Here is a 12,435-nt window from a genome sequence, read left to right on the forward strand (position 1 = left end):
AAATAAAAATGAACATTTAACTTTTTTTCACAAAAAATTTAATTCAGCTCCAATTTGTTTTATTTTACCAAGGGTAAGAGAAGAAATTGGACCCCAAAAGTTGTTGTACAATTTGTCCTGAGTACGCTGATAGCCCATATGTGGGGGTAAACCACTGTTTGGGCGGATGGGAGAGCTCGGAAGGGAAGGAGCGCCGTTTGACTTTTCAATGCAAAATTGACAGGAATTGAGATGGGACGCCATGTTGCGTTTGAAGAGCCACTGATGTGCCTAAACATTGAAACCCCCCACAAGTGACACCATTTTGGAAAGTAGACCCCCTAAGGAACTTATCTAGAGGTGTGGTGAGCACTTTGACCCACCAAGTGCTTCACAGAAGTTTATAATGTAGAACCGTGAAAATAAAAAATCATATTTTTTCACAAAAATTATCTTTTCGCCCCCAATTTTTTATTTTCCCAAGGGTAAGAGAAGAAATTGGACCCCAAAAGTTGTTGTACAATTTGTCCTGAGTACGCTGATACCCCATATGTGGGGGTAAACCACTGTTTGGGCGGATGGGAGAGCTCGGAAGGGAAGGAGCGCCGTTTGACTTTTCAAAGCAAAATTGACAGGAATTGAGATAGAACGCCATGTTGCGTTTGAAGAGCCACTGATGTGCCTAAACACTGAAACCCCCCACAAATGACACCATTTTGGAAAGTAGACCCCCTAAGGAACTTATCTAGAGGTGTGGTGAGCACTTTGACCCACCAAGTGCTTCACAGAAGTTTATAATGCAGAGCCGTAAAAATAAAACAAAATTTTTTTCCCACAAAAATTATTTTTTTAGCCCCCAGTTTTGTATTTTCCTGAGGGTAACAGGAGAAATTGGACCCCAAAATTTGTTGCCCAATTTGTCCTGAGTGCGATGATACACAATATGTGGGGGGAACCACTGTTTGGGCACATGGGAGGGCTCAGAAGGGAAGGAGTGCCATTTGAATGCAGACTTAGATGGAATGGTCTGCAGGTGTCACATTGCGTTTGCAGAGTCCCTAATGTACCTAAACAGTAGAAACCCCCCACAAGTGACACCATTTTGGAAAGTAGACCCCCTTAGGAACTTATCTAGATGTGTGCTGAGCACTTTGACCCACCAAGGGCTTCACAGAAGTTTATAATGGAGAGCCGTAAAAATAAAACAAAAATTTTTTCCCACAAAAATTATTTTTTAGCCCCCAGTTTTGTATTTTCCCGAGGGTAACAGGAGAAATTCGACCCCACAATTTGTTGTCCAATTTGTCCTGAGTGCGCTGATACCCCATATGTGGGGGGGGAACCACTGTTTGGGCGCATGGTAGGGCTCGGAAGGGAAGGAGCTCCATTTGGAATGAGGACTTAGATGGAATGGTCTGCAGGTGTCACATTGCATTTGCAGAGCCCCTAATGTACCTAAACAGTAGAAACCTCCCACAAGTGACACCATTTTGGAAACTAGACCCCCTAAGGAACTCATCTAGATGTTTTGTGATAGCTTTGAACCCCCAAGTGTTTCACTACAGTTTGTAACGCAGAGCCGTGAAAATTAAAAAAAAAAATCTTTCCCCCCAAAATTATTTTTTAGCCCCCAGTTTTGTATTTTCCCGAGGGTAAGAGGAGAAATTCGACCCCAAAAGTTGTTGTCCAATTTGTCCTGAGTACACTGATACCCCGTATGTTGGGGGAAACCACCGTTTGAGCGCATGGCAGAGCTCGGAAGGGAAGGAGCGCCATTTGGAATGCAGACTTAGATGGAATGGTCTGCAGACGTCACATTGCGTTTGCAAAACCCCTAATGTACCTAAACAGTAGAAACCCCCCACAAGTGACCCCATATTGGAAACTAGACCCCCCAGGGAACTAATCTAGATGTGTTGTGAGAACTTTGAACCCCCAAGTGTTTCACTACTGTTTATAACGCAGAGCCGTGAAAATAAAAAATCTTTTTTTTTTCCCACAAAAAATATGTTTTAGCCCCGAGTTTTGTATTTTCCCAAGGGTAACAGGAGAAATTGGACCCCAAAAGTTGTTGTCCAATTTGTCCTGAGTACGCTGATACCCCATATGTTGGGGTAAACCCCTGTTTGGGCACACGGGAGAGCTCAGAAGGGAAGAAGCATGTGAGGTCTTGTTTTTTGCTGGACGAGGTGACGTTTTTATTGGTAACATTTTCGGGCACGTGACATTTTTTGATCGCTTTTTATTCCGATTTTTGTGAGGCAGAATGACCAAAAACCAGCTATTCATGAATTTCTTTTGGGGGAGGCGTTTATACCGTTCCGCGTTTGGTAAAATTGATAAAGCAGTTTTATTCTTCGGGTCAGTACGATTACAGCGACACCTCATTTATATCATTTTTTTATGTTTTGGCGCTTTTATACGATAAAAACTATTTTATAGAAAAAATAATTATTTTTGCATCGTTTTATTCTCAGGACTATAACTTTTTTATTTTTTTGCTGATGATGCTGTATGGCAGCTCGTTTTTTGCGGGACAAGATGACGTTTTCAGCGGTACCATGGTTATTTATATCTGTCTTTTTGATCGCGTGTTATTCCACTTTTTGTTCGGCGGTATGATAATAAAGCGTTGTTTTTTGCCTCGTTTTTTTTTTTTTTTTCTTACGGTGTTTACTGAACGGGTTAACTAGTGGGCCAGGTTTATAGGTCGGGCCATTACGGACGCGGCGATACTAAATATGTGTACTTTTATTGTTTTGTTTTTTTTATTTAGATAAAGAAATGTATTTATGGGAATAATATATATATTTTTTTTCATTATTTTGGAATATTTTTTTTTATTTTTTTTTACACATTTGAAAATTTTTTTTTTAACTTTTTTACTTTGTCCCAGGGGGGGACATCACAGATCAGTGATCTGACAGTTTGCACAGCACTCTGTCAGATCACTGATCTGACATGCAGCGCTGCAGCAGGCTCTGTGAAGCCACCTCCCTCCCTGCAGGACCCGGATCCGCGGCCATCTTGGATCCGGGGCTCGAGCAGGGAGGGAGGTGAGGAGACCCTCGCAGCAACGCAATGACATCGCGTTGCTGCGGGGGGCTCAGGGAAGCCCGCAGGGAGCCCCCTTCCTGCACGGTGCTTCCCTGCACCGCCGGCACATCGCGATCATCTTTGATCGCGGTGTGCCAGGGGTTAATGTGCCGGGGGCGGTCCGTGACCGCTCCTGGCACATAGTGTCGGATGTCAGCTGCGATAGGCAGCTGACATCCGGCCGCGATCGGCGGCGCTCCCCCCGTGAGCGCCGCCGATCGCGCTGGACGTACTATCCCGTCCATGGTCATAGGGGCCCACCCCACATGGACGGGATAGTACGTCCGATGTCAGAAAGGGGTTAAATGACTGTGGCACCCCTGACGTGCATTTCGCATTTAAGCTTTTTCCAAGGGAGTGTGCATTTAAAGGTACAGTACTTATTATTTTTACTTCCATCCTTAAGGTTTCCTATCCCTGTTCCTTACTATCATGCCCCTTTCTTATGGATCTTTTTGCTGCATACATCATAATCAATTTATCCATGGCTGCAGTGACTATTTTGTGACATCCATGCCATGCTTTTTTTCTGGAGAATTGCAAATATGTCAGTTTAGTGCCCATACTGTCACAGAGTTACTGCGACAGAGCAGTGCCAGAAGACCGCAGGGTCTGATGGCTCCTGCTTCGCCGCTGAGAAGAAGCATTTCTCCGGTGTATTAAATGTGTTTGTTTTCTTTCAGCAGGACAGGAGTTAATCGGCCATGTGGAAATCCCTGCATTCAGCGGTGCTCGGTTAGGCACTCCCCTCTCCTATAAAAGGTAGGCCTTCTGGACAGATCCTTGTCTGAGTTAGCACTTGCTATATACACCTGGAGAGTGAGGAGCTGGTGTTTGGGAGAGCTGGAGGAGTTTATTGTGCGACAGTTGCTTGGTTTGTACGCTTGGAAATTCCCCATCCTTACCTGCCTTATTTTCTTCCCCCATCCTTCACACCCTGGTGAATGCCTCTGTTATTTGTGAGAGTATATTTTGTGCGAGTGGAATTTATTTTTACCCTTGTCTTTGTTCCCGTCTGTCGGGTTGGTGTACTGTGGTATACGGTAGTGCCTCTCTTCCCCGGGTGGGTGTAGGGGGACAGATGCAGGTCTGCAGCTAGGAGACAGGGCAAGGGGCGGAGGCCCCGGCATCCTCACCATCTGAGGTATCCCGGGAAACAGGGCGAGCTAGGGCGTGTACTATGGAGGACAGAGAATGAACTTCAATCCAATATTGCAGCTAGGATGCAGCCAGCGGGTAAGGAAAGGGTGAATCAAACACCCGAAAACCCCGCCCCTATGGCTGAAAATTGTTCCCTCCAAATTCAGGTGACAGAGTCCCTTTAATGGTAAAATCCACAAGCGGTGTTTGATTAATCAGGCAATAAATTTCAGGGTTCAATTGGAATTGGTATTTTAAGTCCTCATCATACTGTTCACATTTTGACATCATGAGACCAAGACAACACCTAATAATTGATCAACAGTACCTCGTCATTGCAAGGCTTCAACCAGGATACTTACAGACGGAATTGGCCACTGAGCTTAGAGTATCACAGAGTGTCATTAGTAGGTTGCAACAGAATGATGAATGCCAAATAACTCCAGGCACATTTAAGGGAGGTGAGAGGCACCCAATTGTCACGTCACACCGTTTGAAACCATTTACATCAGCATGGTCTGCATGCTAAATGACCTGCTAGTGTCCTGACCACATCACTAGGGACAAGCGTTATCACAAGGAGCTGAACGAGGGACCAGTGGGCATCAGTGCTGTTCGCTGATGAAAGTCAATTCACGCTGAGCAGAAATGATTGCCACCAATGGTGTAGGAGACATCAAGGAAAACACTGTGCATCAGCCACTTTTGTTAACAGTCAAGCCTTTGGTTGTGGTGGTGTTAGGCTATGTGCACACGAGGCAGATTTGCTGCGGATTCACAGCGGATTTTACCGCGCAGAAACGCTGCAGATCCGCACTGTGATGTACAGTATAATGTTAGTCTATGGGAAAAAAAAAGCTGTGCAGATGGTGCAGAAAAATTAGTGCGGAATTGCTGCGGATTTCAAAGTGCATGTCACTTCTTTTGTGCGGATCTGCAGCGTTTCTGCACTCCTCCATGTAAAAATTACGCAGTGACCCAAAACCGCTGAAAATCCACACAAAATCTGCATCAATTCCGCATAAAAACCGCACAAAATCCGTATAAAAACCGCGGCAAATCCGCAGCTGCGGATTCTGCCAGGGGAAGCGGATTTTGTGCAGAAAATTCTGCACCTCTTTTCCTACGTGTGCACATACTCTTACAGTGTGAGCAGGTGTGTCTGACAATTTGGAACTGCCATATACGTTGTGAATGGTACTATGACAAACCCCTACTAATTGAATAACATCATTAATCCAGTCATTGTGCCTCTACACGAACAACACAGGCTTAATTTCATCTTCCTGGATGACAATGCTCCACCTCATTAAGGTTGTGTCATTAGGGAACAGCTGCTGGAGACTGGGGTACCTCAAATGGAGTGGCCTGTACTTTGCCCAGACCTTAATCCCATAGAAAACCTATGGGACCAGCTGAGTCACCGCGTAGGAGCTCATAACTCTGAACCCCAGTACCTCAATGACCTAATGGCCACCCTTCAAGAAGAGTGGTATTCCATGCCTCAGCAGACAATAACTCCACTTGTGAACAGCATGAGACATCATTGTCAAGCTGTAATTGATGCTCAAGGCCACATGACAAGTTACTGAGACATTGACATTTTTTGTTGGGGTATACCCACCACTGTTTTTGTCTTTTGTTTCAATAAATGAAAGATGAGGAAATCCCCATTGCATGCTTGTACTCAAATGCCCTACTTTCATGAAAAAATATCACTGTAGCATGAACTTTTTTTTACGTTTTCCATAAATTTCCCCGAAAGGCAAATAGCCATCACTTTTTGAGAGTAGTGTAGGTAGATGGCACAAGCCTCTGACCTCAGTGATTAGCTACAGCGATAATGCATGCTATCAATATGAAGTCACCTCTGCAGTCAAACCTCTGAGACGAAGCAGCGTCGAGGAGCCGTCAAGGAACCCAGAGAGATTGAGTATCTGCTGTGCTTGCCATCTTAGGTATTTCACAGTATTTGGGGTCCTCTTTCCTGAAATTAACACTGTTTGCACCTTCATGACCAGGCCAAATTTTACAATTCTGACCAGTGCCACTTTATGTGGTAATAACTCTGGAATGCTTCAACGGATTCCGCTGACTAGCATTTATTTGTGAAAAAATTGAAATTTGGTGAAAATTTTGCTATTTTCAAAGTTTTATTTTGTATGCCCGTAAATCTAAATAACATATAAAAACTACACTGTTTTGGTCATATTTACCGTATAGTGAACATGGTAAATAAAAAAAAAACTATGGTGGAATTGCACTTTGTTTGCTATTTTGTCGCACTTAGAATTTGTTCCTGCTTACCAGTACATTGCATGATAAAATGAAAGGTGTCATTCAAAAGTATAACTCGATTCACAAAAAACACCCTTAACCCCTTTCTGCCATTAGACGTACTATTCCATCCATGTGGGGTGGGCTTTACTTCCCACGGACGGAATAGTACGTCATAGGCGATCGGCCGCGCTCACGGGGGGAGCGCGGCCGATCGCGGCCGGGTGTCAGCTGCTTATCGCAGCTGACATCCGGCACTATGTGCCAGGAGCGGTCACGGACCGCCCCCGGCACATTAACCCCCGGCACACCGCGATCAAACATGATCGCGATGTGCCGGCGGTGCAGGGAAGCATCGCGCAGGGAGGGGGCTCCCTGCGGGCTTCCCTGAGACCCCCGCAGCAACGCGATGTGATCGCGTTGCTCCGGGGGTCTCCTACCTCCCTCCCTGCAGAAAGTCCCGGATCCAAGATGGCCGCGGATCCGGGTCCTGCAGGGAGGGAGGTGGCTTACCAAGTGCCTGCTTAGAGCAGGCACTTGGTAAGGCTGCAGCGCTGTTTGACAGATCGGTGATCTGTCAGAGTGCTGTGCAAACTGGCAGATCACCGATCTGTATTGTCCCCCCCTGGGACAAAGTAAAAAAGTTAAAAACAATTTTTACAAGTGTGTAAAAAAAACAAAAAACCTAAATAATGAAAAACAAATAAATATATTATTCCCATAAATACATTTCTTTATCTAAATAAAAAAAAAAAACAATAAAAGTACACATATTTAGTATCGCCACGTCCGTAACGACCCGACCTATAAAACTGTCCGACTAGTTAACCCCTTCAGTAAACACCGTAAGAAAAAAAAAAACTAGACAAAAAACAACGCTTTATTATCATACCGCTGAACAAAAAGTGGAATAACACGCGATCAAAAAGACGGATATAAATAACCATGGTACCGCTGAAAGCGTCATCTTGTCCCGCAAAAAACGAGCTGCCATACAGCAACATCAGCAAAAAAATAAAAAAGTTATAGTCCTCAGAATAAAGCGATGCAAAAATAATTTTTTCTATAAAATAGTTTTTATCGTATAAAAGTGCCAAAACATTAAAAAAATGATATAAATGAGGTGTCGCTGTAATCGTACTGACCCGAAGAATAAAACTGCTTTATCAATTTTACCAAACGCGGAACGGTATAAACGCCTCCCCCAAAAGAAATTCATTAATAGCTGGTTTTTGGTAATTCTGCCTCACAAAAATCGGAATAAGAAAGCGATCAAAAAATGTCATGAAAAAATGTTACCAATAAAAACGTCAACTTGTCCCGCAAAAAACAAGACCTCACATGATTCTGTGGACTCAAATATGGAAAAATTATAGCTCTCAAAATGTGGTAACGCAAAAAATATTTTTTGCAATAAAAAGCGTCTGTCAGTGTGTGACGGCTGCCAATCATAAATATCCGCTAAAAAACCCGCTATAAAAGTAAATCAAACCCCCCTTCATCACCCCCTTAGTTAGGGAAAAATAAAAAAAATTAAAAAAATGTATTTATTTCCATTTTCCCATTAGGGCTAGGGCTAGGGTTAGGGTTAGGGCTAGGGTTAGGGCTAGGGTTAGGGCTAGGGTTATGGCTAGGGTTAGGGCTAGGGTTAGGGCTAGGGTTAGGGCTAGGGTTAGGGCTAGGGTTAAGGCTAGGGTTAGAGCTAGGGTTAAGGCTACAGTTAGGGTTAAGGCTACAGTTAGGGTTGGGGCTAAAGTTAGGGCTAGGGTTTAGATTACATTTACAGTTGGGAATAGGGTTGGGATTAGGGTTAGGGGTGTGTCAGGGTTAGAGGTGTGGTTAGGGTTACCGTTGGAATTAGGGTTAGGGGTGTGTTTGGATTAGGGTTTCAGTTATAATTTGGGGGTTTCCACTGTTTAGACACATCAGGGGCTCTCCAAACGCGACATGGAGTCCGATCTCAATTCCAGCCAATTCTGCGTTGAAAAAGTAAAACAGTGCTCCTTCCCTTCCGAGCTCTCCCGTGTGTCCAAACAGGAGTTTACCCCAACATATGGGGTATCAGCGTACTCAGGACAAATTGAACAACAACTTTTGGGGTCCAATTTCTCCTGTTACCCTTGGGAAAATACAAAACTGGGGGCTACAAAATAATTTTTGTGGGAAAAAAAAAGATTTTTTATTTTCACGGCTCTGCGTTAGAAACTGTAGTGAAACACTTGGGGGCTCAAAGTTCTCACAACACATCTAGATAAGTTCCTTGGGGGGTCTAGTTTCCAATATGGTGCCACTTGTGGGGGGTTTCTACTGTTTAGGTACATTAGGGGCTCTGCAAACGCAATGTGACGCCTGCAGACCATGCCATCTAAGTCTGTATTCCAAATGGCGCTCCTTCCCTTCCGAGCCCTCCCATGCGCCCAAACGGTGGTTCCCCCCCACATATGGGGTATCAGCGTACTCAGGACAAATTGCACAACAACTTTTGGGGTCCAATTTCTCCTGTTACCCTTGGGAAAATACAAAACTGGGGACTAAAAAATAATTTTTGTGGGAAAAATTTTTTGTTTTATTTTTACGGCTCTGCATTATAAACTTCTGTGAAGCTCTTGGTGGGTCAAAGTGCTCACCACACCTCTAGATAAGTTCCTTAGGGGGTCTACTTTCCAAAATGGCACTCCTTCCCTTCCGAGCTCTCCCATGCGCCCAAACAGTGGTTTAACCCCACATATGGGGTATCAGCGTACTCAGGACAAATTGTACAACAACTTTTTGGTTCCAATTTCTTCTCTTACCATTGGGAAAATAAAAAATTGGGGGCGAAAAGATAATTTTTGTGAAAAAAAATGGGTTCCTTAGGGGGTCTACTTTCCAAAATGGTGTCACTTGTGGGGGGTTTCAATGTTTAGGCACATCAGTGGCTCTCCAAACGCAACATGGCGTCCCATCTCAATTCTAGTCAATTTTGCATTAAAAAGTCAAATGGCGCTCCTTCGCTTCCAAGATCTGTCATGCGCCCAAACAGTGGTTTACCTCCACTTATGGGGTATTGGCGTACTCAGGACAAATTGTACAACAAGGTTTGCGGTCCATTTTCTCCTGTAACCCTTGGTAAAATAAAACAAATTGGAGCTGAAGTAAATTTTTTGTGAAAAAAAAGTTAATTTTTATTTAAACATTCCAAAAATTCCTGTGAAACACCTGAAGGGTTAATAAACTTCCTGAATGTGGTTTTGAGAACCTTGAGGCGTGCAGTTTTTAGAATGGTGTCACACTTGGGTATTTTCTATCATATAGACCCCTCAAAATGACTTCAAAGGAGATGTGGTCCCTAAAATAAAATGGTGTTGTAAAAATGGGAAATTGCTGGTCAACTTTTAACCCTTATAACTCCCTAACAAAAAAAAAATTTTGGTTCCAAAATTGTGCTGATGTAAAGTAGACATGTGGGAAATGTTACTTATTAAGTATTTTGTGTGACATATCTCTGTGATTTAATTGCATAAAAATTCAAAGTTGGAAAATTGCGAAATTTTCAAAATTTTCGCCATATTTCCATTTTTTTCTCAAATAAACGCAGGTAATATCAAAGAAATTTTACCACTATCATGAAGTACAATATGTCACGAGAAAACAATGTCAGAATCACCGGGATCCGTTGAAGCGTTCCAGAGTTATAACCTCATAAAGGGACAGTGGTCAGAATTGTAAAAATTGGCCCGGTCCATAACATGCAAACCACCCTTGGGGGTAAAGGGGTTAATATGGCTATATTAATGGAAAGGTTATGGCTTTTTGACGAAGGGGAGGGAAAAAAAACAAAAGCACAAAAACAGAAAATCACCCGGTCAGGAAGGGGGTTAATCTGCAGTGACTGTTTCTGTTTCTTCAGAGAGTGTAAACTTGTTAGTAATATATTAAATTAATGTATTATTGTTTGTGTAGTCTACATTAGTTTTTTTATACTGTAGGCATTTAATCCTAATATTATGCTAGCTGTCAGTATTATATTTACACTTGTGAACAGATATTTGGGATAGCTTTGATAAAACAGTATATAAGGAAGATTTGACAGGTGACTTGATATAGCCTGCTCAGATCTATAATAATTTGCGACTTCTGCTGCCCCACCCAACACCAAACCTGTTGTACAAATATATAATTGGAGAAGATTAGTCAGTGTTGTAAATAATATTTTATAGGGTTAATGTAATAGGTTCCATGGTGTAATGGTTAGCACTCTGGACTTTGAATCCAGCAATCCGAGTTCAACTCTCGGTGGGACCTTTCTTTTCGTCCTTGTTGGCAAATACTGTTTTAACCCCTCTGTGACCTTGGACGTACTATCCCGTCGAGGTGCCCTGGGCCTATCTGACCCTTGACGGGATAGTACGTCCTGCCCTTTAATGCGATACCGCGACTTAAGTCGCGGTGATCGCATTAAAATTCCGACGCCATCTCACCTGGGGGGAGATGGCCTCGGCATCCAGGGCATTGTCGCCGCCCACCCGCCCTCTCGATCGCTGTGATTGGCTGTTCAATTCTGAACAGCCAATCACAGCCATTCTCATTGTTTCAGCCAATCGGAGCGGCTGAAACAATGAGGTCACAGGCTAGGATCGAGTACCGATGTACTCGATCCTAGGTCCGGTGCCTGGCAACGCCAGGCACCGGCAAGAACAGCCCGGATTGGCGCGATCGCCGATCGCATCGATCGCGCCAATCGCAGGGCACCGCGCGGTATTACCGCGCTGTGCCCTGCCGGAACCTGCGTGGATCGGTGCTCTAATAGCACCGATCCTAGGATAGGACACAGTGCAGGCCCAGCAGGGCCTGCAGGAGCCGATTGGCGCGATCGATGTCATCGTCGATCGCGCCAATCACAGGGCGCAGCGGCGATCACTCTGTGACCGCTCTGTGCCCTGCAGGTGACCTGGCTGTGACCTGCCTAGGATGGCGCGAACAGATCCGATCCTAGGCAGGTCACAGCCAGGTCACCAGGAAAGCTCTGATTGGTGGGATCGATGTTATGGTCGATCCCACCAATGACAGGTCACAGCAGCAGCATGACCGCTCTGTGACCTGTCTGTGTCACCTGCCTGACCTGTGTATGACCGCTCTGCAGGGTCCTCATTCTAGCTGAGGATTCCTACAGAGCGGTCATACTGCTGGATCTCCCTGCTGGATTTTGTGCCTGGATCTCCCTGCCGTGCTGGGTATTGTGGTGCCACAGCAGCCTGTAGCACCACAATCCCTGCTAAAGAAAGAAGACAACTAAACGTAAGTTTTATCCCTGATCCCTGCCCAATCCCCGTTCATCCACCCCAATCCCCGTTCATCCACCCCAATCCCCGTTCATCCACCCCAATCCCCCCTTCCCCCTCTTTTTACCCCCTCCACCCCCATTTGTGCCGCCTCCGTGCGCACATTTAGTAGCCGCCGAGCGTTGATTGGTGACGCAGTTCACCGATCAACGCTCGCGCTCGCTTTTTTTCCCTCGCCCCCGTTGCGCCAACTCCGTACACACATTCCGCAGCCGCCAAAGTTTGATAAGTGACGCAGTTCACTTATCAGAGTTTGTGCCTGCCGTTTTCCTTTTTTTTTTTTCACCCCCCTTTTGCGCCACCTGACTACAACCGTACGTTTTGATCACTGATCCCTGCCCAATCCCCACTTCCACCCCCATCTCCCTTCCCCCTCTTTTTACCCCCCTTTGCACCTCCTTCCGTGCGCCCATTTAACAGCCGCCGAACGTTGATTGGTGACGTAGTTCACCGATCAACGCTCGCGCTCGCTTTTTTCCCTCACCCCCGTTGCGCCAACTCCGTACACACATTCCGCAGCCGCCGAAGTTTGATAAGTGACGCAGTTCACTTATCAGAGTTTGTGCCTGCCGTTTTCCCTTTTTTTTTTTTTCACCCCCCTTTTGCGCCACCTGACTACAAC

General features: G+C 44.9%; 1 non-coding gene across 1 annotated transcript; it reads left to right on the forward strand.

Moving 5' to 3' along the window:
- Positions 1-10,704: 10,704 nt before the first annotated feature.
- Positions 10,705-10,776, forward strand: TRNAQ-UUG (transfer RNA glutamine (anticodon UUG)). Its single transcript has one exon. It is a non-coding gene; the product is annotated as a tRNA-Gln (tRNA).
- Positions 10,777-12,435: the final 1,659 nt, after the last annotated feature.

The sequence above is a fragment of the Ranitomeya imitator genome, chromosome 1, assembly GCF_032444005.1.
Source record: "Ranitomeya imitator isolate aRanImi1 chromosome 1, aRanImi1.pri, whole genome shotgun sequence".
NCBI lineage: Eukaryota > Metazoa > Chordata > Amphibia > Anura > Dendrobatidae > Ranitomeya > Ranitomeya imitator.